The sequence below is a fragment of the Pezoporus wallicus genome, unplaced genomic scaffold (assembly GCF_028554395.1).
Source record: "Pezoporus wallicus isolate ANWC-B61680 ecotype Strahan unplaced genomic scaffold, APGP_CSIRO_Pwel_v1 contig_5485, whole genome shotgun sequence".
NCBI lineage: Eukaryota > Metazoa > Chordata > Aves > Psittaciformes > Psittacidae > Pezoporus > Pezoporus wallicus.
In genome coordinates, this window is record NW_026641550.1 from 3,571,667 (window position 1) to 3,598,715 (window position 27,049).

Below are 27,049 nucleotides of genomic sequence, written 5' to 3' on the forward strand. Positions count from 1 at the left end.
AGACCATGTTTCACTTAGGAAGAGCTGCCACCTGCAAGACTCCCTGAAGGAGGACTGGTCATCCAGCTTATCTTGAAGCCAGAGGCCATGGAGAACAGCTCAGCAGAAAAAGACACTTCATTAGCACAGTCAAGACACATTAGTCATCCAGAAAATCCTTTAAGGCAGGAAAACTGGCATCTTTGGCTTCCCAGAGTTTGCCTAGACTTCATGCTTCTTCCTGTCTTCCATCAGAGATCCCAGAATAGCAAATAGCAATATATTCTTGAATATTAAGCATATGGGGCTCAGGAGGCACAGCCCATAATTGAGGAGTGCAGTTCGTTGGTTGTAAGGGGGAGGAGGAGGGCGCAGGCTCCTCCCCACTAGACATCTGTGCTAATTTTGCTGACTGCAGGAATAGTGGCCTTTGGGGCATTTAATAAAAAATGATTATGGAAGAGACAGGACTGTGGCTATATTACTCATCCATTAACTAGCTATGCATGAGAACAGACACTTCCCTCCCTGAAGCAATATAGCAATGGACATACAGTCATTGCATGGCTGCTCTGCTCTTTGTGTCCTCCAAGAGAACGAATTTTGTTCTGGCTTGAGCAAATACAGCATCTCATAGAACCATAGAATTATAGAATGGTTAGGGCTGGAAAGGATCTTAAGATCATCTAGTTCCAATCTCTCTGCTGCGGGCAGGGACGCTTCACCCTAGACCATGTCACCCAAGGCTCTGTCCAACCTGGCCTTGAACACTGCCAGGGATGTAGCATTTACCACTTCTTTGGGCAGCTTGTTCCAGTGCCTCACCACCCTCACAGTAAAGAACTTCTTCCTTATATCTAACCTGAACTTACCCTGGTTTAGTTTGTCCATTGAGATCAGTGGAAGCTGGTCTGTGCTAGGCCAAAGGTAACACAACATAATATAGATTCCTTCAGTAAGTGATTGACAAGTTGGTTTATAACAATTTCTGATGGGGCTGCTTTAGCTTTAGGTATAATTAAGTAGGAAGACACACGGTGAAGTTTTTCAAAGGCATCCCTGATGTTCCCCAAGGGAACTTTTAAAGTCCTGGGTGGCGGTGGGGCACTTGACTCCTGTTGACTCCAAACTTCAATCAGGTCCCATAACTGTCAGCTGTAACTTTAATGTTCTCCCGTCTGATTTCCCAGAGGCACGAGCAACCAAATGTTCCCAGTGAATTTAGCTGGGAGCTGCAGAGAGTGGTGAAAATCAGTCTAGGTAGTTAGATGCCTCCATAAGAACTCAAAAACATGCTCTTGCCAATTAGGACTCGCCTTTCAGGAGTGTTCACCTGACTACTTTCTCTTTCCTGGAGCATGTCCATAGTCACGGGGGCTGGGGCAGTTAGTAAAAACCCACCAGGTCTTCCTGTAGAAACGTGGTTTACAAGCAATATCTTAAAAATAATTTACCTAACCACTGTTATAAATGGTAGCTCTTGTCATCAACTGTACCATGACCATACTGACTATTTCATGACATAGAGAAAACTGCTCAATAAATGACAAGTTCTGTTTTGAAAAGAAGAAGGAAAGGAGGAAGAGAAAAGACCTGCACACTCCTGAATGCTATACGTCACCCCAAAATCACTTGCAGGTGTACATAAGTCTTGCCAATCCTTCTAGCCCAATTTTTGTATGCAAGGTCATCCTCCTGGTGCTACCTTAGAAACTGGCCTTATTCTACAGAGGACATTGAATGATAACACTGCAAGTCAGCTGACTGCTGTGTCACAGAGCTGCTGCTTTCTACATTATCGCAACTGCCAGAGCTCTTACTGCTGCAGTTTTCTAGTCGCAGTGCGGCAAAGCAGACGCATAGAACCAGGCACAAAGCAGCATAGATTTTTTTTATATTCTTGCCTTTTTCATATGAAGGGAATATTCCTGGTGTTAGCGCAGGAACAGACACACAGCCTGGATGTGTTGGCTTCAGCCTGGCAGCGTTTTCAGCTGAGCAGGGACTGCTTGGAGCTCTGCACCCAAACTGCCTCTGAGGAAGAACGCCTGGCTTCCCACTTTATGTACTAAGAGTGTTTTTTTTTTATGCTACGGTGATATACCTGCAGCAATAGGACAAAGGAGATAGTACTTGTCACTGTTTGCTCGACTGGGGCCTTTGCAGGCACTACACTGCCGAAGCTGTGCCAACGTCCCAGGGTCATATAGATTGGTAATACAGATTGCCGCAGTTTCTTACCTCAGTTAGAGCAAAGCTCATACAAGAAACCAGACTCTCTGACCTAAATCAATCCCACTCCTTTTGGATACAGGGCAGCAGTCGACTAGCAATGACACAACCAGCCATCAAGTGGAGACTCTCTGGGACTGCAATCTGTATCGGTTGGAGTCTGAGAGAATGAAACCTTTTCGGTTATCCAGTCGCTTCTCCTTCTTCTAATACTGCAATTACTACAACTACAACAACTACTACTACTACTTCTGTTTTTCTTGCCTGTAAGAAGCTATAAATTGTGCTTGGTCTCTGAGCATATATTTGCCTGGATTAGTCTGTCTATAATGCAGTTCTTATCTGCTCCTGCTGGAAATCAGGGCACAAAGTCAGCCTGCTTTAACAGTTTTTTCTTTCTGCGTGATGCTATGCAACTAGAATGGGTTACACTGACAACAAAGGAACAAGCACAAAGCACCACTTTCTTTGCTGGACTGTTACAGGAACATAACTCTTCTTCGATATGACACCCTGGTCTCTTCTCTTTGCTGTTCTATTGTTGCTGGGTATTTTTGTTTCAAATTCATCTAATCGAAGAGCCTAACAGACACCATCGTGGATGTGGGTTTTAATGCTTTGGAAAAGACAGCCTGTGGAGACTGCGATTTGAGACAGCAACACATTTAGGTTATTGCCAATTTGAAATACTTGGTTTGTGAAGCACAGCCCTAAGGGACGAGCTCAGTAACTGAGAATGATATTGTAGATAAAGAAATAAAAATGACAAGCGTAATGGAGGCTCTGCAAAAGAGACTGTCAGAGAATCAGTTCATGGATGGCAATTTCACCAGTCTGAATCTGAATAATTCATAGATTGAAATTACCCTGCTTTCACCTTTCCATTTAAAACGGCATGATCTGAATCTCTAATAAATTTTCAAGATAAAGTAAAATGCCAATTTGAATCTGAAGAGCTTTTAAAACCAGATGCTACACCCTGAATCTTTCGATACCTTTCACAATTATCCTGTGAGAACCGCACTTCATCATGAAGCACCATTACCAGTGAAAATTACTGTGATTACAATAGCAACAATAGAATACCATCAAATGATCTCTAATTTACCTAATTTACCAAGGCTGACTGTGTGCCCATTGTGTTTCACTACGTCTGGCATTGGATCAATATCACAGTGGAACAAAAATGCCTTAGTGTGTGCTTTCTTTTGGCACCTTTAACTTTGACAGTACAGGAAAAATCTATCTGCTGTTAAATGTTTTTACAGCCAATCTGCATGCCTGCTGTAAGATCTGATTGATTCTCCATGATTTCTTTAGCTCTTGGGTACTGGATGTCATTGTGTTACTAATTTGTTTATAATGTATACTCATGCACAAAGACTGCAGCAAATGAGTACCAGCAGAGAGACCCTGCACTGCTGCTGCAGTGGCAGCGCTCTTGCAGGGGAAGCCAAAATGAGTTCGGTGCCTTATGTTAATAGTTACTCGTGTCTGAGTTAGAAATGCTTTCTAGCATCACCGGCCTTGGTCGTATTACATGAAAAAATTATGCAAAAGCCACAGCGAAGTAAAATGATCATGTGGGATACTAACAAGATTTTTTTCCCCTATTCAGCAGTTAGCATGTGGTTGTAAGACAGACTGCAACTTCTGTAGACGTGCATGTGTAGGTACGCATGCACATACATAGACATAAAGATACTGTGCTTTGTGAATATGTGCCGATCACTGAAAGTAGCAACTTTTTCTGACAAGCCAGGCACAGTGTTTTGCCACAATCTGCTCACTTGTAACAAATCCCTGGTTTGGAGGTGTAAATTTCCTATAGGATGAAGTGTGACTTCTGGAACAGTAAGTACCATTTATTCAATGTGTTGGTGCCTATAGCTGCGCTGGAGAATAGTATTTTAAGCACAGTTTGAGCCCTTGTAGCATAACTATGATGTGGAGAATTGAGAAACATGTACAGAAGGCTAGAAACAGGCATTCTTCATGGAGATGACTGTATCTGCTGTGTGTATGTGTGTGAGTTGTACAGTTCAGGCTTGTTTTTCATTTTATAACCAGATTTACTCTGCCTTCAGGGAATAGTTTCTAAGGAAGGAAGGTAAGCAGTATTTATTGTAATTTATATGACTGTATTGTATTTCTTTTGTGGAAAATGCATGTTTATAGCACATAGTTATATAAAACAGCATGATCTCATGACATCTAATTAAGTGTTTCTGTATTCATGTTAAAATTGGACAAGAGAGCATATTTAAAATATGGGTTTTAATTCAAAATAGACTTGCAGAAATGCTACGCAAAAAAGAATTTAAAGATTGGGTTTGTATTCAGCTTTGACTCTTTCATGTTATTAAAGAAAAGTCTATTATACCTAAATAATAATGTTTTTGAAATATTTGGATTTTAGATAATTTATCTTCTTAAAATACAATTTGCTGCACTTCTGAATTTCCTGTATATGAGTGGAGACTGTTCTTTAGAGGTAAGAGAGGCAGAAGGTTTTACAGCTTTAGCTGTGATAACAAAGGAATTTGAAAGGGCAGAAAATATGATTATACAAAAATCTTGAATTTTAGATTATTCAGTAATGTGATTTAGCAAACTGTTTTTCTTAGACAACATGCTCTCAAGTTACTATGCTATCTGGAATTAATTAGTCAACTCAGTGCTATATTTATATTCTTCATTTTCACACAGTATTCAAAACTTAACAAAGAAAAAAAAAATCCTTGTGTAAAGGAGAGGCTGGAACTCTGGTGAAAGTGTAAAATCTGCATTATGTTACTGTGGTAATAAAATCAAGAGATTCAGACCAAACTTTGTTGAAGAGAACTAGGTGGTTTGGTGTAACTGTTTTATGATGAGTATTTTATAATTTTAGGTACACAAATATAAGATACACTGATATAACTACTATGCTGCAAGGATCACGCAAACAGGAATGTAAATGTTTTGCAAAATACCATACAAATACTTGCTAGCATTTACATTATTATTATTATTATTATTATTAGCATCACAGTCTTATAGTATTATTTACTGGTTTGAAATCATGGTCTGTTAACCATTTTGATTCTATTTGCAATCAGAGTTTCTTTATCAGTGTTATCTGCTGCAACAGTCTGTGGAGAGTGGCTGGTCATGGGATGCTAGATGTCCTCATTAACAGCTGCAGAGCAGTTTATAACATAAAGTTTACATTTAAGGACTCGATCCAAAGAATTCTGTGAATCCCTGCTGGAGTTCTCTAACTTAGTTTGTGTTCATATTACTGAATTTTTAATGTGCCTCTGGCTTTCACCCACTGCTCCCCACTGGCCTCATGTTTCAAAATATACAGTGCTGATCAAGCCTAATGCTATTTCTCAGTGTAAGCCACTGCAGTAGTTGCCAGAGGATGTTATGACAGTGCCCTCAGGAGGTGAGGTTATCTGTGAGACTGCTGCAAAGTCCCTGAAAAAGTTTGAAACACCCGGGAAGTAAACTGCCTTTGGGTTTGTGTTTCAAAAAGGGCAGGACTGCACTCTGCCAGCAGGACAGATTGCATGTGCAAACGGGGAAAAGAGCATTAAACTCAGCTGCAGGATCATGAGGTGAATATTATCAATATTACCTTGTAAAAAGCATTAGTCACCTGTACTATCCATATATTTTCTGATATGGCTATAGTTAATCAGGTGCAGCTACAGATGAAGTGTTTAAGATGTATAATTGTATGTGCTGAAATACATGGCAGACTGTGCAATATTAAACTTCTAACACAAAGCCACTAATTTTAGCAACAGTATTCAACAGTTAACCTACATTATGTCACAAGATGTATTGGTCTGGTTTTGTGCTTATGATTTTCACTGTGTTGCACTTGTCTACAGATGGATCTCCAAATGCAATTAAGGGCCAAAACACTTCTTCACATGATTTCCCAGTTAAATGCCAATATTCAATTCAGGAAAATTCCTTCTATGAGTCTGGAGGACCCATGCCCTCATCTGCAGCTAGACAGTGATTGTAATCCAGTTGCACATGTGAAGAACATACTGAAGCCCATTCTACTGCCATTAGTTTAGTAGCAACACTCCCTGTGCTATTCAGCATAGAAAATGGATTGATTAATTACTTTCCTTTCATTATAGACTTTCTGTGAAAGTTCTTGCTGTTTTGTGGTGGTTTTTTTTGTTTGTTTTTGTTTTTCTTTTGATTGGAAGAATCCAGTGTAGCTGACACAATGTTGAATAGGAGATGCTTTCTGTTCACCAGGACATGTGGCCTGAGCTAAACATACACCGAAACCACCAATTCAGGATAGGTTTGTCTGTGAATTGAAGGGACCTTCTTGCCTGTAATTTTGTTGATAGTATTTGTTTTGTAGTATATCTGCTCACTTGCTTGTCAATTCTGCATTCTTAACAGCTGCTATAAACCACACAAGTTCTGGTCTATAATGGTTGTATCTACCTGGACAAGAGAGCCCTGAGGATAGAAGGGTCTGTTGTGTGTTTGTGTTTTTTTCTTCACTTTACAGTTGCTTTGAATTAATTGCAGCTGCCTATGGAAATATGATCTGTTAAGAATGTAGAGAAATGCATTATGTATGTATAAAGTATCTCTAGATTCCTCTGCATCCTGGCTGCTAGGAATTGCACACTATTATTTCTGGACAAAAATGTTAGGAGGAATGTAATACTGAAGTAACTTGAAAGGGTAACAGCAGCATTTCCAAACCAGCCATTTTGACACATGAAATTCAGGGTTAAACAAAAGACAATATAAATGTTCACAGATATCACAGATACAATTAAAATAGCTTACTCCCTTTCTGATGTCATGTGAAAACTGCAGGATGTGATAAAGGTAAATAATTTTGCCTTTTCAGTTCATATTATATAGATACAACTAAAAACCACCTTTGGCTTTAGAAATATTCACATTGCATTTCACAGTATCAGTTCACTTTCTTTATGGACTATAAAGATAAACCTGCTCTGTGTTTTTAGCTGCATAACTCTAAGGTAGCCAAAAGTTCTGAAAATCGAATGATATTTGACCAAGTGAAAATGGGAAATGAATTCCAAAATGGGAACTGCAGTGGAAGCAGTGGGTTTCTCAGGTCTCATGCCAATCCTTCTAATGGTGCATTTTCTACATCAGCTTAAACTCAGTTAGAATTTACCCTAATGAGCACAAAATTAAAACAAAGCAGGAATTCAAAATATGCCCCCATTTGAGGTTGAAAACTGCATTTGATACTATTTATGCCACAGGTCTTGTTTCAAAGTTTATCAGGGAATCGTATCCAAAAGCATATTTGAAACAATACACCTCATCTGTAGCTAGTCATGTGTAAGCGAGAACACCCAGTGAATTATCTTTGAATGCTAGCTAAATTGGGAAATGCTGTTAAAATTAAATGGAAAAAAAAAAAAATATATATATATATATATAAAAAGACAGTGAAATGTTCAGTAGAAAAGCCTTTTCTCATACTCACCCATTTCTGTTTCTTCTGCCTCCTATGTTCATTCCAAAGCCACCTCCAATGGCATAACAATCACGGAGACTTGTCACCCCTCAGACCTGCGGGTAGTAAGTGATGGTAAGAAGCTTCATTCTGATGAGATCCCACATCCTCAGCTCCTAAAGGCAATACCCTGGTTGGCAGGCCTTGGGTAGAGGGAGGTATGCAGAGGGGCCTTGAGGGTGGGGGACAATCTATATGCTACATACTTCTGACTCCTATAATAAAGCAAAAGTGGAAAAAAGGTCATTATTAAGTAATTAAAGAGGAGTAGTAATATCTTCAGTTTCTACATTTTCACAGGCAGCTCTCCTCTAAACTTGTCATATTTGTTCCTAGCATGAGCATCGTGTATCAAAATTCTAAGTCACACAGAAAACTTAATTTGTCAATCAAAGTTGTGACTGAAGAAAAATTTCCATAACTCAGTCCACTACAATAATGCTTACTCATTTAAGTACCCACAGTCCCAGCATTACTTTTTAAAACCAGCTTTAAGGCCTTCTTATTTACATGTAAATGCAGCCACCGATGCCACTGCACCTGTAATAGCTGTAAGTTAACCATACATTTCATAACAGTTTAAGCAGCTATATCTCATTTAATTTGTCATTTTGGGTAACGGTATTTTTGCCTTTCCTTTGAGTGATACAGCACAGCACATATCATGCACAGAATTAGCATGGATCCTTGCAATTCCTTTTCTAAAAAGAAATTATTTTCTTCCAAGCTTGACTGTGCTAAACTTATCACCTACCTTTTCCTGAGGTGCAGTCTGCCTTTGGCAAGCTCATGGGCTTGATCTGGTTATGAACTGCTTACAATTTCTGCTTGTTTGGTGTCTGTTTCATTATATCTAGGAGTTGGAGTGCATCCTTTTCTCTGCCACAAAAGTCGATGCTAGGTAATTACTTAAACCAAACTTTCTAATGATACATGCTAGATCTTCTGATAGTTGTGCGTGACTTGCTGAATTGCTGAGCTCTTGCAACAGTATCCGAAGTCCATGGAAGTATGCATAGGATGGATTTCTCTGTAAAGAAATAAAGAAAAAAGTAACTTCTTTGTGCTTCAGATTGTTTGCTCCAGTTTTGACAATACTTGTGACCTTAATCCCTAGGTCTTCGTTTTATTTTTGTAAACGAATTTCTCTAAACACAATTCTTTCACCTTATAGATCACTGTATGAAAAGAATTTCATTATCTGTGAGTCAGATAATGAATAGGTAACTATTAAGGGATCCTGCTGGAAATGCATGCTCCCATAATCAATGCTGTGTGGCAGATTAGGACCAGGCTCTTCAGAAAATGAGGACTAATAGACTGAATTGCTGTTCATTGAGAGTTTGTCTTGAGCACAGAGCAAGTTTTGTACTCCATCATGCTGTTGTTTTTTCTGTCCATCCCAGCATTTTCCCATTTTGAAAAGCAACTTTCTTGTCACAGTCTCACTCAAACCCACTCAAGCCACATTTCCCTGGGCTCACTCCTTTCCTAACAGCTTTGCATCCCTGCTGCTTCTCATCCTAGGATCCAATCTTGGTCTAGTCAACCCTAATCCTCTCCAAAGAGACATTTTTTTTTTTTTTTTTTTTTTACTTCTCCCACTTTACACTTTACATTCCCCCTTTCCCACTTCACACTCCCCTTCCTGACCTCTGAGCTTTTGTTTCCAGTTGCTTGGCATCAAACTGGTTCTTTATTGTTCCAGTCTGACCTTCAAAATATAGGCAGCTTCAAGCACCCAAATGCGGGTGTATTTTCATAGAGAGAGCAATAAGCATGTCTCTCAGGGAGAACATTCCCTTAGCTCTTTTCCATCTCTACGGAGTTCTTCAAGGCACACAGGCACAAGAACATTTCCCATATTTTTAAACAGGGCTAAGCCCAAAAGCTTACAAACAATGGGATAATAACAACAACTAATATCAATAACAGTAGAAACAAAGAGGGGGAAAATCCCCCGATGCAAATGCCCTGTGTGGAAAATACCAGCTGAGTAGTTAAAGTCTGGCAGGACTGAAAGCATCAGAGAACAAGATCATATAAACGAAAAGTGCTGAGAGGCTGAACATAATCAGAGTTCCCTGCATGCATTTCCCATGCCTATGCCACATACAGATGTGTATGAATATACCTTCATATAATTGGGAAAAGAATGACTTTATTATGCATATATTTTCTTTAAGATCAACAAGAACACCCTAATTCTGTATTTTGGAAATATATAAACATAATTTGGGGGAATTTTGATCACCAGCTAATGTACAAAGTTTACAGAATTGACTATTCCAAAGAATTTTAAGTTTCAGTGGTACTTTGGGGGTGTCAGGGGCAAAAAATAAAATATACCTGTCAAGGGGTATCATAAATGTGTGAAAAAGACTAGATACCTAACTATAATTGTTCGTTTATTTATTTAAGAAGCATTAAAATGCTGTCTTAATTTGGCACTGGAAAATTTCTGGCTTTCCTATGTTCTTGGGTTTGGAGATGTCCTTTCATCTTCCACTAGGGCAGTAAAGAAGAGACTGTTGGTGGGTACATACTTCTGAACAAACAGTTTATCTATTTGAGTAGTCCACTTCCACAGTTTCTGGACATTCACAAGAATAGGCTGGAAATATTTGCATTGCTATATATTTAGCCACAATACCTATCAAGAAAAAACAATTTTATTGTGGAAAGCACTGTATGAAGGGAAAATGTCTACCCTTTGGAGTTGGGGCTTTTTTTGGACTGAAGAACAGTCCTGACTATTTGAGAAAGCAATGTGCCATCTTGAGCTATTCAGAGATCATTTTTAGAAAACACAGAAAAAAGAAAGCTATAAACTATGAACTGAAAGATTCACATTATATATGCAACCCAGTTTTTTAACAGCTTCATTGCAGTTCTCATATCTATTTTTATCAAAAATGCAAATGTACTTGTAGTGATGAATTGATGATTGGATTTAAAAGAAAGAGCGACATCCCCTCCCCCCCCAAAAAAATAACTGTGGTTTCAGGCCCTGATTAAGCATTAGAAAAAAATAAAATTTCAATAATAATAATAAAAATAACCCCCTTAACCAATCACTCGTGGAGCGTTCATAAATTTACATGTAGCAGAATGTAATTTGCATATAAGTCTTGCACAGACTCCAATCTGCCAGCACCAGTTTTTAAAGCTTCTACAAAGATTTAAGAACTTCTCAGGCCTGTGTTGGAGTGACTTCTAGAAATAAGGTAGCTAATATTGTGCATATTTGTCAGCAGTCATGTAAGTATAATGCAAGCTGATCTTTTGTGCTCATGTAACAGCCTACCATGTAGACAGGGAAGTTTCTGGATTTTCATTTAAACAACTCAGTAAATTGCTCATTTTCTTTACCCACAGGCAAAACACTGTATTTTTTAAGAGAGGGATTTGAAAAAAAAGAAAATGTAGAAAATAAACTAATGTATCCTGGAATATTATAAGTAGAGAAACTTATTGGTTTTAAAGGTGATTATGAAATGCATCAGTGCTGTTAGCTCATTTAAATTCCTTCACAACCCAAGCTTAGTCAATATTGCTTTATCTGTGTAAGAAAACTATTATTTAAATGAGTGAGCTGAAGCTGAAGTTAGATGAAGGAACATGATGGCTTTTGCACAATTAGGAATGCAATTTTCATTGATGATGGACAAATGTCTAGTTATTTTAGGAGTGACTGTCACCAAATTTCCTATTAGTATGATACATTTACTCTTTCCCGTGATCTTTGCAGATTTATTGATATTTGCATAGTACTTTAATTTAATATTTAATAAAATAGTTTTATTCAGTTTTCTGAAATTAATCTATATAGACACTAGAGAGAATATTGAAATGGTATTTAATAGCTTTCCAAATATTAAATTTTCCCTTTTTATTAAAATGTAGTCCATTGGGAAAACTTATTTTAAAAATCAGCACATCCAAATGTGACAGAGGTGGAAGAAGGACCTGCCAGAAATTCAAGGTGGTATGACAGAAACATAAATCAGAAATCATGGGTTATTGCCTCTTTTATATGATATTTTAACTGTTGATGACCCCTAGAGACTTACTACTAATTTCATTCTTTTAAGCTCAGTTTGCTAGTGAAATCATGAACCTTTTCAGGGTTGGGAAACTACCTGAAGCATAACTTTGGATCTTTCTTGTTCCTTTGCATCAAAGCAGAGACATGAAAATGTCTTAAGTAAAATCTGGAGATTATAAATTCAGAGAAAATCTAACTATAGTAAAGAGAATGCTAGGAGTGGAGCATGGGATGCAGGACTGACACAACAGGTAGAAGTTAGAAGGGATGGGACTAAGGTCTGATCTTCTTCATTGCTTCTTAAGAACAATCCTTGGCAGGGTACTCTGTGTAGTGTAAACCAGATAACCTCTTTGAATCCCTGTTGATCTTCTATGCTCATGACCTCTTTGTTATCAGCTAAGGTGTAAAACTTAACTAAGAGGTACCTTTGCTTTCATCTATCTGAGTATACTGATTGTACCCAATGTGCTAAATTTCTTCCTAGCTGCATTTTCATTGTGCACAACCTTCAGAAACACACAATAACCTGACACTAGAGTACTGGGTTTTTTGTTTGGGTTTGTTTGTTTGTTCTCCTGCCTGGGAATTGTAGTTTCACTTTCAAAAGCTAAATCAAGAGCTATTTATTTACAAGTGATAGTAAAACTTTACCAAGTCCCACCTGCTGACTGGGTGCTACTGGGATGGGCACATTGGAATTCAGAGAGTGAAAACACATTCCTCAGCAGTCCCTTATCACTTGTTCAAGAGACAAGTGATGGTATCCTCACAAGAGCTACATACAAGGAGAAATAACAATTCCTCATCAGCAATGTGTCTTTCTAAACCAGACTATAACACTATTAAAAAACTCACTTGTACTCTGCAAGCAGAAGTAAAAAGTAAAGAAAAAAAGCCTGAAAACTGACAGCTGTCTCGTAAATGTTATGGCTGGTATCTCAGTGCTAACTTCAGACACAGAGAATTTGAAATTGTTTTCTGAATGATGTGGGCTCTTTTTATCCCTAAAAAACTGAGGCCTTCAGACTTGTAGCTACAGTTGCCTGTTAGTTGCAAAACTACTGAATACAGTAGCTACTAAGTAAGAAGGGGTTAAAAAGGAAGAAGAGAAAAAGCAGTTTCATACAAAGGTGGATTAAAGTGAACTGGAAATTGAGTTTCATTTTTTAAAGTATTTTTCATTATTTTTACTACATTTTTGCATAACTTGGTCTTGGTCAGTAACAAAACTAGAAAAATGTCTATGTTTGCTTGTTTATTTAAATTTCTCCATTAGTGGCCATTAGGACTACTGTTATTTTTCAGCAAATGGAGTGAGATCTGTTAAAGCCAGCCCACATAATGGTGCTTTTCCTTGAGGAGCAAGGTGGGGAGGTTGTATGTGCCCTTTTCCTCTATGATGATCAGGGGACTGGAGCACTTCCTATATGAAGATAGACTGAGAAAGCTTGGGATGTTCAGCCTGGAGAAGAGAAGGCTGCGTGGAGACCTCATGACAGCCTTCCAGTATCTGAAGGGGGGCTATAGGGATGCTGAGAAGGGACTCTTCATTAGGGACTGTAGTGACAGGACAAGGGGTAACGGACTCAAACTTGAACAGGGGAAGTTTAGATTGGATATAAGGAAGAAGTTTTTTACTGTAAGGGTGGTGAGGCACTGGAACGGGTTGCCCAGGGAGGTTGTGAATGCTCCATCCCTGGTGGTGTTCAAGGGCAGGTTGGACAGAGCCTTGGGTGACATGGTCTAGTGTGAGGTGTCCCTGCCCATGGCAGGGGGGTTGGAACTTGATGATCTTAAGATCCTTTCCAACCCTAACTATTCTATGATTCTATGTGATACAGCCAGAGTCCTCCAGGATCTGGTCAAGACATTTACTCACACGATTTTTCATATATTGTTATGTTTTGATATATTTTTGCAGTATTTGGTGAGCAAGTACCAACTATAAGCTAATAGCTATGAATATTGTAATGATAATACAGTTTCCTCCATAATAAATCTTTTTTAAGTGGGCTTACAAAGAATATAAATGATAACTTATGATAAAAATATATTTATAATTATATACATACATATGTGTACACACATACTTGCTAATAAGAATTTTTAACATGATGTCGTGGTTTAAACCCAGTCAGGTAACTCGTTCACTCACTCCCCCCCTTCTTTCCCTCCCCCTACTCCCGGAGGGACAGAGAGGAGAATCAAAAAGAATGCAACTCCCATGGGTTGAGATAAGAACAGTTTAGGAACTAAGGTATAACGCAAATCACTACTGCTACCACCAATAATAACAATGATAAAGGAAATAACAAGGGAAGACACCTCACCACCAACCAACCGATAACTCTGCCCCCCAGCCCGACCAAGCTCTGACCGATACCTCCTCCAACCCTGCAGTCCCCCAGCCCTTCCGGGTAACTCCCAGTTACATCCTGGGCATGACGTGCTGTGGTATGGAATACCTCTTTAGCTAGCCTGGGTCAGGTGTCCTGTCTCTGCTTCCTCCCGGCTTCCCCTCCTCCCTGGCAGAGCATGAGGCTCACAAAGTCCTTGGCCAAACCAAAACATCATTGTTATCAGCTCTGTTCCCAGGCTGAAAGTCAAAACACAGCACTGCACCAGCTACCAAGAAGGAGAAACATGACTGCTACTGCTGAACCCAGGACACATGACTTTAAACTATATGTATGCAATAATTTCACTTTGATTTGAACACTTGTCAGCTGTTTCTGACACCAGTAGCAGAATACCTCTATTTTGCTTTTGCTGCTTGGCTTTGCTGAGTGAAGAATGTAGGTTAGTTTTTAAATAATTGTGATGGTTCAGATGGCATAGTGGTTATACCACAGATCTGAATTTCAAGAGCCACTACACTGTTGGGTGAACCATACTTATTAGCTATTAATAGTAGGGCTATTACAAGCATCAGAGACTGCACAAGAAAACCTTAAGAAGTGCTTTAATTTGTGTGTCTAGGCTAAACTTCTGACTGCAATCTCAGCAAATTCTGTGTTTGTAGAAATTAGTTTCATAACATCTTCCTTATTTTCTTTGGACACCCTTCCTGAATTTTAAGTTATTCTTCTAACTCAAATATCTTTGGTTTATCTTTGCCTCTTTCTTTCTGATATTCAGATTACACCTTTTCATGATGATCATCAGCTTTTTTATTTTTCCTAATATTATTTTAGACTAACTACAAATGCTTATCTGAGGAACTCAAAAGCCAATTTTGCCCAGATTGGTATAAATAAACAGACATTACTTTCAAGCTGTTCCCATTTCTGTCTACACATGCTGATAAAACAACTGTTGTCTAGAACTTTAAAGACTAAAAGAAGACAAGGCAAAATAAAAGTAGTAGAAAGATACACTATAAACCCCAAGAAAACTAGCACATGACAAATTGCATCTTTCCATTTGAAACAATTAGTTTCCAACCACTGAAGTACAATGTGATACCTATTCATCAATTGCTTTCTTGTTGCAAAGCACAAACTTAATTACAGAGATCATTTACATATGGATGGCATTTGCTTAAGCAATATTTCTAATACTGTTTGCATAAATATGATTTTTTTTTTTTTAACCCCATCCTTTCAGAAAATAGGCAAACATAACACCACAAACACTGTCCTGGAAGATCAAAATGCAGTCCTTTACTTACCCAGGGAACTATGCGTATAGAGTTTTCCATGAACTTAACAGTCTTCATCATTAAATAGTTTGAGCTGTTATTTTTTGGTCCCTGCTATTTGCATTCCAAAACTACTCTAGAACCTCACCACTTTCATGGTCAGAAGCTTTCTAATTTCCAGCCTAAATTTATTCATGGCCAAATTACACCTTTTTGTTCTTGTGCCAACATTGTCTGCTAAAGTAAATAGTTCTTTTCCTTGCCTACTGTTTACCACCTTATTGTGTTTTTAGAGAGTAATTATTTCCTGTATCAGCTTTTGTTTCTGCCAGACTAAACAACCAAAAAATTTTGCAGCCTTGCTCTTAAAATGACTCCTCACTGGTAATCTCTGAAGTTCTTTTCTTTATCTGTTTCATCTTCTATGAAGATGATGAAAAAACTCTGTGTTGGATCTCTCAGGTGCTTCAAGTAATGGTACAGATGTTTTCCTCTGCTTTGCTAAGAAATATCTTAACTGGTTTGTCCTTGGATGGCATTTGCTTTTTCCTGGGTGTATCCCACAGGCAACCTAATAACCCTGTAGTCAGCTAACACGCATACCTAGATCCATCTCCTATACTGTTTACAACTGATATGCTCCTGTTTACAGCAGATTTTTTTAATTCATCCTTGCATGCATGTATCCACTGCCAACACTACATGTTTAAGAGTGAGTTTAGCAGTGTTTATTTCTAATGTGCTTTTTCTATTGGTAACACGTTTTGGATACATTAATGCCAAAGATAACAAAAAAATAAGAAGGAATAATGTTGGGAGGCAATGGGAGGTACCCAGCTCACTGACAGCACCAGGCACAATGGAATAAGGGATAAGAAATTTTCACAAATGCTTCGGTGTAATATGATAAAACATAAAGGTTTGAGAGTGGTATGATGTGTGCAGGATCTCAGAAATTTATTTTTGGTCTTGTATACTCACAGCTGCTTGAATATTGCATTTTAGTTGGGGGAAAAGTGCTTGGATGCATTAGAGCAGGAGCTCCCAAAGACACTTACAGAATCTTTCAAGGTGGCATGGAAGGAGTGTGAGGGCAAATGCAGCCCATCACCTCCTCCCCATAGAAGCTGGGGAAAAGTTTTCTGGGTTGTATTTGATGCCCAAGGAGTCAAATGTCTTTCATGGTGTGTACCTGAAGCGTAGCACACAGCTGGCAGCTACTGTCTCTATCACAGTAAGAGAAAAGAAAACAATGGTGGTATGTAAAGCAAATTAATTTAGGGAATCTCTGTATTAGAGTGCTTTGTAGTGGTAGTATTATTCACATAATTTCCTAGAAATCATATGTTACCGTAGATTTGTTTCTTGGTTTTGCTTATTTTTTAAAAGCTGGGGTAACAGTTATGGACCTGAGACTTAAGAGAGTCTCTCTCTCTTTGAAACAGCAGTGCAGTATTTTCTTTGCCTGATTATCGCATCAATACTTCTAGAGTTGTTCACAGTAAAAAACTTTGATGCTACCTGGTTGTAAAAGTTCCATTTAAGGGCCAGACATCTTGGAAGGTAGAGTACATTATTCTTAGGTTTTAAAACACATTGACATTTTCTGAAGCATGCTAAAGATTTTGGACTGCAAAAAAAAAAAAGGAAACTTTGTATACTTGAGACAAGAATTGAAATTTACTTATTTTGTCACTGAAACCAGCAATTTATGAAACACCTTTAGCTGTACAATTGTATAAAGGAGAAGACTGCTGTATTCCCACACTTACAAGCAAGAGCTTCACTATTTCTTAGAAAGATGAGCTAAGTTTTTGAGGGATTTTATTTTTTGGAAAGAGAAAGATTATGTAAAAATAATATGAATTTTTGTGGGATTTTTTATGAGTGCTGGAATGAGAAAATATATTCAAAAGAGTTATCTGCTGGCGCATGCAGCTTTACAGAATTCTTGAAAACTCTTCTTGTCAGTTTTAAATTTGATGGAAATCTGCTTATTGGGAAGGGAATCTGCATCTCTTCAGGATTACTTTAATAAGTTATTAAAAGGTAGTTTTATTTAATGTGCCCTCCTTGACTGCTGCTGTATAATACCTTCTTTGATGTTGAAGTGGGGAAGCGAACATATTAACCTTTTGGTGCATTATTAGTAGTGTTTAATGTGTTGTATTCTGGTTAGGGCATCCCTGTGGAGCTGATAGCTATGGACTAATGCCTGGTATCCTTAGCAGGTAAGGTCAGAATGTCTTTCAGTGGTAACGTGATGAGTTTCACCAAAGGAGGAAGAAGTCTGGATATTTTTTATTTTGTTAAGCTGAGTTTGGAAGGCTTTGATTTTATAAATCCCAAGAATGGTGTCAAGTAAACCTAGCTTATTCAAATAGCTGCTTCAAAAAGTAAGTGAACTGATATTTCTGTCAGAAGAGTTTATTTCTCTTGACCCATAACTCACTATCTTTTTAAAAATATTTGAGATGTGTTCAGACACCAGGACCTTGTATGCCTCCACTGAAGCAGGGTGTAACCAAATGATCATTTTGATTTCATAAAATTAATTTCAAAGTAGTTCTTTCCCCTAAATTACCTCTTTCTTTGCTGTTGCAGTTAGTAAAAGTATTTCTCAAACTGGGACAAAGCTCTGTCATTAATCTCTAGACTTCTTGTGTTGCTGAAGGAAGTGGATTTGCAAAATGCCTTGCAAAGACAAACATGTCACAGGGAGTAAAACGTGTAGTGTATGGTAAAATTATCCTGCTGATTTTAATCTGATAGAGGTGTTAGGCTAATTAAGAAAGAATTAAACTACACGACAGATACCAATCATATTGCTTAATATACTGCTGAAGGATACACAGAAGCACAGGGGTGATGAAAGCATTGCAAGAACATATATAGAAGAGAGAGAATCATAGAATCATAGAATAGTTAGGGTTGGAAAGGTCCTTAAGATCATCTAGCTCCAACCCCCCTTACGCTAAATCATATCACCCAAGGCCTCATCCAACCTGGTCTTGAACACTGCCAGGGATGGAGCATTCACAACCTCCCTGGGCACCCATTCCAGTGCCTCACCACCCTAACAGGAAAGAATTTCCTTCTTATATCCAATCTAAACTTCCCCTGTTTAAGTTTTAACCCATTACCCCTTGTCCTATCACTACAGTCCCTAAGGAAGAGTCCCTCCCCAGCATCCCGATAGGCCCCCTGCAGATACTGGAAGGCTGCTATGAGGTCTCCACGCAGCCTTCTCTTCTCCAGGCTGAACAGCCCCAACTTCCTCAGCCTGTCTTCATACAGGAGGTGCTCCACTGCCCTGATCATCCTCGTGGCCCTCCTCTGACCTTGTTCCAACAGTTCCATGTCCTTTTTATGTTGAGGACACCAGAACTGCACACAATACTCCAGGTGAGGTCTCACAAGAGCAGAGTAGAGGGGCAGGATCACCTCCTTCGACCTGCTGGTCATGCTCCTTTTGATGCAGCCCAGGATATGGTTGGCTTTCTGGGCTGCAAGCGCACACTGAGGCTGGCTCACGTTCATTTTCTCATCAACCAACACCCCCAAGTCCTTCTCTGCAGGGCTGCTCTGAATCTCTTCTTTGCCCAACCTGTAGCTGTGCCTGGGATTGCTCCGACCCAGGTGTAGGACCTTGCACTTGGCATGGTTAAACTTCATGAGGTTGGCATCAGCCCACCTCACAAGCGTGTCAAGGTCCCTCTGGATGGCATTCCTTCCCTCCAGCGTTATCAACCGAACCACACAGCTTGGTAACATTGGCAAACTTGCTGAGGGCGCACTCAATCCCACTGTCCATGTCAGCGACGAAGATGTTAAACAAGACCGGTCGCAACACTGATCCCTGAGGGACACCACTCGTTACTGGTCTCCAGCCGGACATTGAGCCATTGACCACAACTCTGTGTGCGGCCATCCAGCCAGTTCTTTATCCACCGAGTGGTCCATCCATCAAATTGATGTCTCTCCAATTTAGAGACAGGGATGTCGTGTGGGACAGTGTCGAACGCTTTACACAAGTCCAGGTAGATGACATCAACTGCTCTACCCCTGTCCATCAGTTCTGTAGCCCCATCGTAGAAGGCCACCAAATTGGTCAGGCAGGATTTCCCCTTAGTGAAGCCATGCTGACTGTCACCAAGCACCTTGTTGATTTTCATGTGCCTTAGCATGCCTTCCAGGAGAATCTGCTCCAAGATTTTGCCAGGCCCAGAGGTGAGACTGACTGCTCTGTAATTCCCTGGGTCATCCATTTTCCCCTTCTTGAAAATGGGGGTTATATTTCCCTTTTTCCAGTCGTCGGGAACTTCACCTGACTGCCAAGATTTCTCAAATATGATGGCTAGTGGCTTAGCAACTTCATTTGCCAGCTCCTTCAGGACCCGTGGATGGATCTCATCAGGACCCATGGACTTGTGCACATTCAGATTTTTAAGATGGCCTTGAACCAGTTCCTCTCCTACAGTGGGCGCAAGGTCTTCATTCTCACAGTCCCTGCATCTGCCTTCTAAGACTTGGGTGGTTTGGTCAGAGCCTTTGCCAGTGAAGACTGAGGCAAAGAAGTCATTCAGAACCTCAGCCTTCTCCAAATCCTGTGTAGCCAGTTCTCCCAAGAGCTTCCTGAGGGGGCCTATGTTCTCCCTAGTCTGTTTTTTATTTGCTATGTACCTGTAGAATCCCTTCCTGTTATCTTTAATACCCCTAGCTAAGTTTAATTCTAACTGGGCCTTAGCTTTCTTAACCTGGTCCCTAGCTTCCCGGACAACATCCGTGTACTCTTCCCATGCCACCTGTCCTTGATTCCACTTATTATAAGCCTCTTTTTTCATTTGAATTTTCCTCAGGAGCTCCTTATCCATCTAAGGAGGTCTCCTGGCCCTCCTGCTGCACTTCCGTCTAGTTGGGATGCAACACTCCTGAGCTTGCAGCAGGTGATACTTGAATATCAACCAACAGTCTTGGGCCCCCCTGCCCTCTAGGGCTGTATCCCATGGAACCTCATTAAGCAGGTTCCTGAAGAGGCCAAAGTCTGCTCTTTTGAAGTCCAGGGCTGTGAGCTTGCTGCACGCTCTTCTCACTGTCCTGAGGATCTAAAATTCGAGCATCTCCTGATCGCTGCATCCAAGGCTGCCCTGGAGCATCACATTTCCAACGAGCCCTTCCCTGTTGGTGAGCACGAGGTCAAGCACGGCACCTCTCCTTGTCGGCTCCTCTATTACTTGCAGAAGGAAGTTGTCTTCTACACAATCGAGGAACCTCCCGGATTGCTTGTGCCAGGCCGTACCGTCCTTCCAACAGATGTCAGGGTGGTTGAAGTCACCCATGAGAACAAGGGCCTGCGAGCGTGAGGCTTTTCCTGTCTATGGAGTGCTTCATCCGCAGGTTCTCCTTGAGCAGGCGATCTGTAACAGATCCCCACAGTAATGTCTCCCATAGCTATATTCCCTTTAACCCTGACCCACAAACTTTCTGTGGACTGCTCACCTGTCCCCAGACAGAGTTCCATACTCTCCAGCCTATCCCTAACATAAAGGGCAACTCCCCCTCCCCGCCTGCCAGGCCTGTCTTTCCTAAAGAGCCTGTAACCTTCCATTCCAACACTCCTGTCATAGGAGCCATCCCACCATGTTTCTGTGATGCCTATTATATCATACCCCTTAGACGTGCACACATCTCTAATTCCTCTTGTTTGTTCCCCATGCTACGGGCATTTGTATAGAGGCATCTGAGCCGAGCTCCAAATGAAGCCAGCTCATTGGCTGGAGCGGTTGGGATATCTCTACAGTGCTCCAAGCATTTATTATAGGTTCTGGCAACTGACTGGGTGTGTTGGGATGGAATAATGCTCCCCTCCCCAAACACACCTAGTTTAAAGCCTCCTTGACCAACCTAGCAAGCCTCCTACCAAAACTGCTCTTTCCCTTCTTTATCAGACCAGCTCCACCAGCCCCCACTAGACCTGGCCTACAAGCTTGGGTCCCGTGTTCAAGGCACCCAAACCCCTGACACCACCCTTTTAACCATTTATTAACCTGGCTAATCCTCCTAGCTTTTTTTAGGTCCTCCCCTGTATCCTGGAGAATTGACGAAAAGACCACCCGAGCTCCGGAGCCCCTAACCACCTCCCCCAGGGCTCTGTAGTCCTTCTTTATGTTCCCCAGGCTACTACTATCTATATCCCTAGCACCCACATGTATCACCAGGAGTGGGTAATAGTCCATGGGACTTACTAGAGCAGGCAGCCTCTCTGCCATATCCCTGATCCGTGCCCCCGGTAGGCAACACACCTCCCTTGAGACGGGGTCTGGCCGGCAGATGAGTGCTTCTGTCCCTTTCAGTGTAGAGTCCCCTACTACTACCACCCGTCGCTTTTTCCTAGCAGCACCAGTAGAGATCTTCTTTACCAGAGCATCTGCTGGCTGTTTCTGGCTCGAGTGCATTTCCTCATTAGCTCCCTGCAGGACAGCAAAGCAGTTCTGCTGTGGGGACAGGGGATTTAGGGGGAAGCCCCTTGCTTTTGGTTGTCCTTTTCCTTTTTTGTTTTGTTTTTTTTTTTTGTCACTAATTCCCAGCTTCCCAGGTAAACGGCCTCCTTCTTTCCTTCATGAGGTAGAGGTGAAGCTCGAGGCCCCTGCACAGTTTGGGCCGGGAGCAAGCATTCCTGCTTCCCCTCATCTTCCCTGACATCTCGCAGCCTATTGACAGCATCCCGCAGCTCAGCCCCTGCTGCAGGAGGACCTCCACCAGGGAGCACCGAGTGCAGCCCTGCCCATTGTGCACCCTCCCCTCACCAGAGCAGTGCAGGCACTCTCCTCTCTACACCCCGAGCTCTGCACTGCAGCCTCCCCTCTCACCGGCTCTGTCTGGGTGCCTACGCTGGGCACCGCCGGGGCAGCCAGAGCAGAGCTCCCGGACCGGGCCCTGCTCATACGACGAGTGCTCACCAGCCAGCTCTGTTCGCCGCCCTCCCTGGGGCAGGTTTTTACCCAGCCAGGGCTGGTGCCGCTGCTCCTGGCTCCGCCCCCTGTGAGTCAGCTGCTCGCTCGCGTCAGCTGAGCTGCCGGCTCCTGGGCAGGTCCTGTCGAGGACTTGAGGCTGCCTCGGTGGCTCTTGTCGCTCTGAGGTGAGGCTCCTGGACGCTTATCTTCCCCCCGCTACAGTGTTGAAGGCGTCCTCTCTCGAGCTACTCACCTCAGCAATTGACCTTTTTTAATTTTTTTTTTTTAAAAAGATTTTTTTTTTTTACAAGAGCCTGTATTCAGTAGAGTCTGCATCCCGAGGTGTGAGATCCTCAGGGATCTTGCACTCAGCTCCATGTTGCAGGCTGCGGGCACAGAGGGAGCAGAACAGTGCAGCATGTGTATGGGAAGCAGAGAAGATTCCCCCCGAAGCTACAACACTGCAGAAATCCATACAGGTAAAAGGGAGATTCCCGAGCAGATCCCAAGTGTCCAAGTGAAAACCAGGAGCTCTTTGGTGTAGTTCTATGCAGCAGAGCTGTACAACAGAGCAAGGATATAAACCAAGCAAACACACAACATCAAACCCCACTGTTTCAACCTCATGTTTGATTTAGCAACGTCCAGGTCAGAGGTTGAGACCTTCCAGCACATCCCGAAGGGCGCTGTGGTCTGTATAGAAGTGTTGGAGCTGCATGCAAGTATAAGGTATTTTGCAGGTAAACATAGTATACTTGTTTGACAAGATGTTCTTTTACTCAGTATAATTTTGCCATTAATACAGATTCTATACAGAAAATAGTTGTTAAGTAATTAAAAATAGCTTGGGGGGGGGGGGTGGTGTCAGTAAAGAGCAGAGAATCACCTATTTTTCTCTTAATATAAAATAATTATTTTTCCTTTTGTGCAGTATCTTCTGGTGTCATTTTAAAATCAAAATCAGTGATATTTTTCTAAGCTAAGAAAATTAACTTTTCTGTGAGAAGCTGGCTTCATCAATAAGTTAATATAAAACACTGTTTGGCATCTATATGAAGAAGCATCCAGGAAATATTTTCTCCATAAAAAAGAGATGCATTTTTTTCTCACTTTCCTTTTCTTGCTTCGGTTTCCTTTCCATTAAATCTGACTCAGGGAAAAATAGATCTGTTGCTTCCTAAAAGAAGATTTATTAGTATGGAAACATAGAGAAAAAGTTGTGTCAAGGCATACAAATTTTTGGCCATCTCCATAGTTTTATACTATTTTTATTTCTTTATACAGTCAAGTCATATAAATCTGTTAAGACCATGTAATTAGATACCTCAGTATCTAATGAGATTAATCTGTTTAAGAGAAGAAGCTTACAGTTTATGTATAGGAGAAAGATATGGTAAGTTTCAATTTCACATTGTAAAGAGTGCCATGTTGATTCAAGAGCAAAGGTGGAAAAATTCCATTCTGGGAATTAGGAATGTGCATCAGCATAGACTCTGCTATGCCATGCAGGCTAACACAGTAACATGGCACCTGTCTGGGAAGCTAGGGATCAGGTAAGGCCCAGTTAGAATTGAGTCTAGCCAGGGATGTCAAAAATCTTGGAGCAGATTCTCCTGGAAAGCATGCTGAGGCACACGAAAAAAACCGAGGTGGTTGGTGACAGCCAGCATGGCTTCACTAAGGGGAAATCCTGTCCGACCAATTTGGCAACCTTCTATGATGGGGCTACAGAACTAATGGATAGAGGCAACAGAGCTGATGTCATCTACCTGGACTTGTGCAAAGCGTTCGATACTGTCCCACACGACATCCTTGTCTCTAAATTGGAGAGATATCAATTTGATGGATGGACCACTTGGTGGCTAAAGAATTGGCTGGGTGGCCACATGCAGAGAGTTGTGGTCCATGGATCAACATAAAATTGAAGAGCAGCAACAAGTGGTGTCCCTCAGAGGTTGGTGATGAGACCGATCCTGTTCAACATCTTAGTTGGCGATATGGACAGTGGAATTTAGTGTGTCCTCAGCAAGTTTGCCAATGAAACTAAGCTGTGTGGTTCAGTTGATATGTTGGAGGGAAGGGATGTCATCCAGAGTGACTCTGTCACACTTGAAAGGAGAGCTAATGCCAATGAAGACCTCACAGCAGCCTTTCAGTATCTGAAGGGGGCCTGTAAGGATGCTGGAGAGGAACTCTTCATCAGGGACTATAGCGATAGGACAAGGGGTAATAGGTTTAAACTTAACCAGGGGAAGTTCAGGTAAGATATAAGGAAGAAATTCTTTACTGTTGGGGTGGTGAGGCACTGGAACAGGCTGCCCAAACAAGCGGTAAATACCCCCTCCCTGGCAGTGTTCAAGGCCAGGCTGGACAGAACCTTGGGCGACAGGGTCTAGCATGAAGTGTCCCTGCCCATGGCAGGAGGGGTGGAACTTGATGATCTTAAGGTCCTTTCCAACCCTAACCAATAAAAAAAAAGAAAAGATCAATTCCTCCCTTACTCCTTATATAAGTATATGAGATATCTGCAAAATGATAAAGTTAAAAGAGAGATAAGGCTGTTCATATTCTGTGCTTGAATTGCATGTGGGTTACTCCTTTTCAGGTGTGTGGTCTAAGCTTCAGGTGATGGGAGTGGTTCCCATCCCTCTTCATCATGTTTTTTTAAGTTTTAATTTTTCTTCTTTTTTCATCTACCTCCTGGCATATTCCTCTGCTTTCTCACAAATGGTGTCACTAATAGAGATTAACCAGATGTCTCAGCAGGGCTGTTTTCATTTTGCTACCATAGTATATACTTACCCTGGGTTACCATGCTTTCCTTTCTATTGCATATTTTCCTCCCTATCTGAGCTTCAGCTGAACAGTCTGTTTTAAAAACACTATCAAAAATGAGAGAGAAGAGAAAAACATCCTTACAAATCACTTAAAAGTTCACCTCCAAATTGGAAGTTGCTCCTTCTTTTTTCCAGTCCTGTGACTTTATTTTCAGCTTTGTTGAGCCTTTATGTCACTTCCAGACTCCTGCAAAGTAGATCACTATAAATAAGAATAGACTTTTAGAGGCTTTCAGTGTGAGTATCCAGGTTGAAAGTCCTTTTAACAAATTTAATTAGTTTAAAAAAAAAAAAAGACTCTTCCAATCCATTCTGCCTTCAGTGGCAGCACAAAACCCCAGGTGCTCAAACAAAAAGAAAAGCGCAAATCCACTTATTACTTAAAAGTATAAAATGTTAACAGAAAGGATATTTTTAAAGCAATGTGTGAGTACTATACACACAAACACTGAACATGTATTTCCTTAAAATCATCTAGTAAGGAAATAAAATATCCATTTGCATTTTACTCTTGCACACAGGTTTATCAAGATAATATATGTATCTTTTTGTATGCTGAGCCATTGTTTTGTCTCTGCCTCAGCCTGCCCAAAATGTATAGATACTGACTGTTGAATGCACAGCCCATGGTGTATTATTGCTTACTGAAAGCATAATACTGCATGACCTTGTTTTTTCTGTTAATTGCATTTTTCCCTTGTAGGAAAGTAAGTTTACTCATTCTGAATCATGCCAAACCACATAATCTGGAAAGGAATATTGTGGCTCTACTTGGAAAGTACTAATTGGGCTCCAGCCATCGCTGGGAAAGCTGTATAGTCTTTTATTATTTTAACTGGCCGAATGCCCTTTGTTACCACATTAACAGTCTCCCTGTGGTGCCTGTAACTTTGATATTATTTTCACTTTTACGCTAAATTTGACCAGATGAAAGAAACAAACCCTCCAATTTTGAAATAAAAAAATTAGCATGTTTTGTTAATCCAGTATTTCAGAGGGAAAGCCCTGAAAATGATAACCTATGTCTGCTGGCCAAAGTTTTTGTTCAGTAAACCCATCATGCCAGCTGTTCTCATTGGCAAGAGGAAAGATAATATTTTGGTATCTTTAATTTCTCCTTTTTAGAGCAGAAGTTTTGCTTGTGTCATCATTTAAATCATGCATGCTAACATCGGTCTGGCAGACAAGACTGCACTTTATAAAGACCTTAGTTTGGATGGTATCACTGCAATGTTGCAATAAAGCTATTTTAGACTATTAAATACAACTTAAGTCACTTATTGACTATAAACTATTGCAGGTGCTCTGGTCTGTGCCGCTGAAGAACTACTTTGACAGTCCTAAAGAAGACATTAAAGCAGATGTATAGCTGCTTTCTAGTCTGATGTCACTGGGAGCTAAATATGCAAAATACCTCAAAAGACTGGGCTCTCACTTGCATGCCTTTGGTCCTCATCTCACGAAGTAGACTGGACGAGGATCAGCAACTTCGGTAACTTAGGTCCACTACTTAACAAACAAGAAGGATGGCCAGACAGGCACAATGGCATTTCTAAGAGACAAAAAGCAGTCACTCAAAGCTATAGGCTGGACAGATACACTTCCTACACTGAGACTATCCAATTCAAAACATGTACAGGAAATGTTCTCTCCAGTTTGATCTTTGACAGCAAGCTTTAGTTTCTGTTGAAACAGAAAGGTTGTTCTCATCACGTTTAAGAACGTTTAAGAATGTCTTTCTCAATTTCCAGGCAACCTGAAGCCTGAGTGGTTCCAGGCACACACCTTGGCAGGGGATTATTTCTGCCTATGTTCCTGAACAGCTCA

At 40.7% G+C, this 27,049-nt stretch overlaps 1 long non-coding RNA gene across 1 annotated transcript; it reads left to right on the plus strand.

Annotated features, from left to right (window-relative positions):
• The first annotated feature begins 1,752 nt into the window (after nucleotides 1–1,752).
• On the plus strand, nucleotides 1,753–26,489 carry LOC130607342 (uncharacterized). The gene is made up of 3 exons (XR_008974224.1): nucleotides 1,753–4,065; nucleotides 17,612–17,663; nucleotides 25,926–26,489. It is a non-coding gene; the product is annotated as an uncharacterized LOC130607342 (long non-coding RNA).
• The last annotated feature ends 560 nt before the right edge of the window (nucleotides 26,490–27,049 follow it).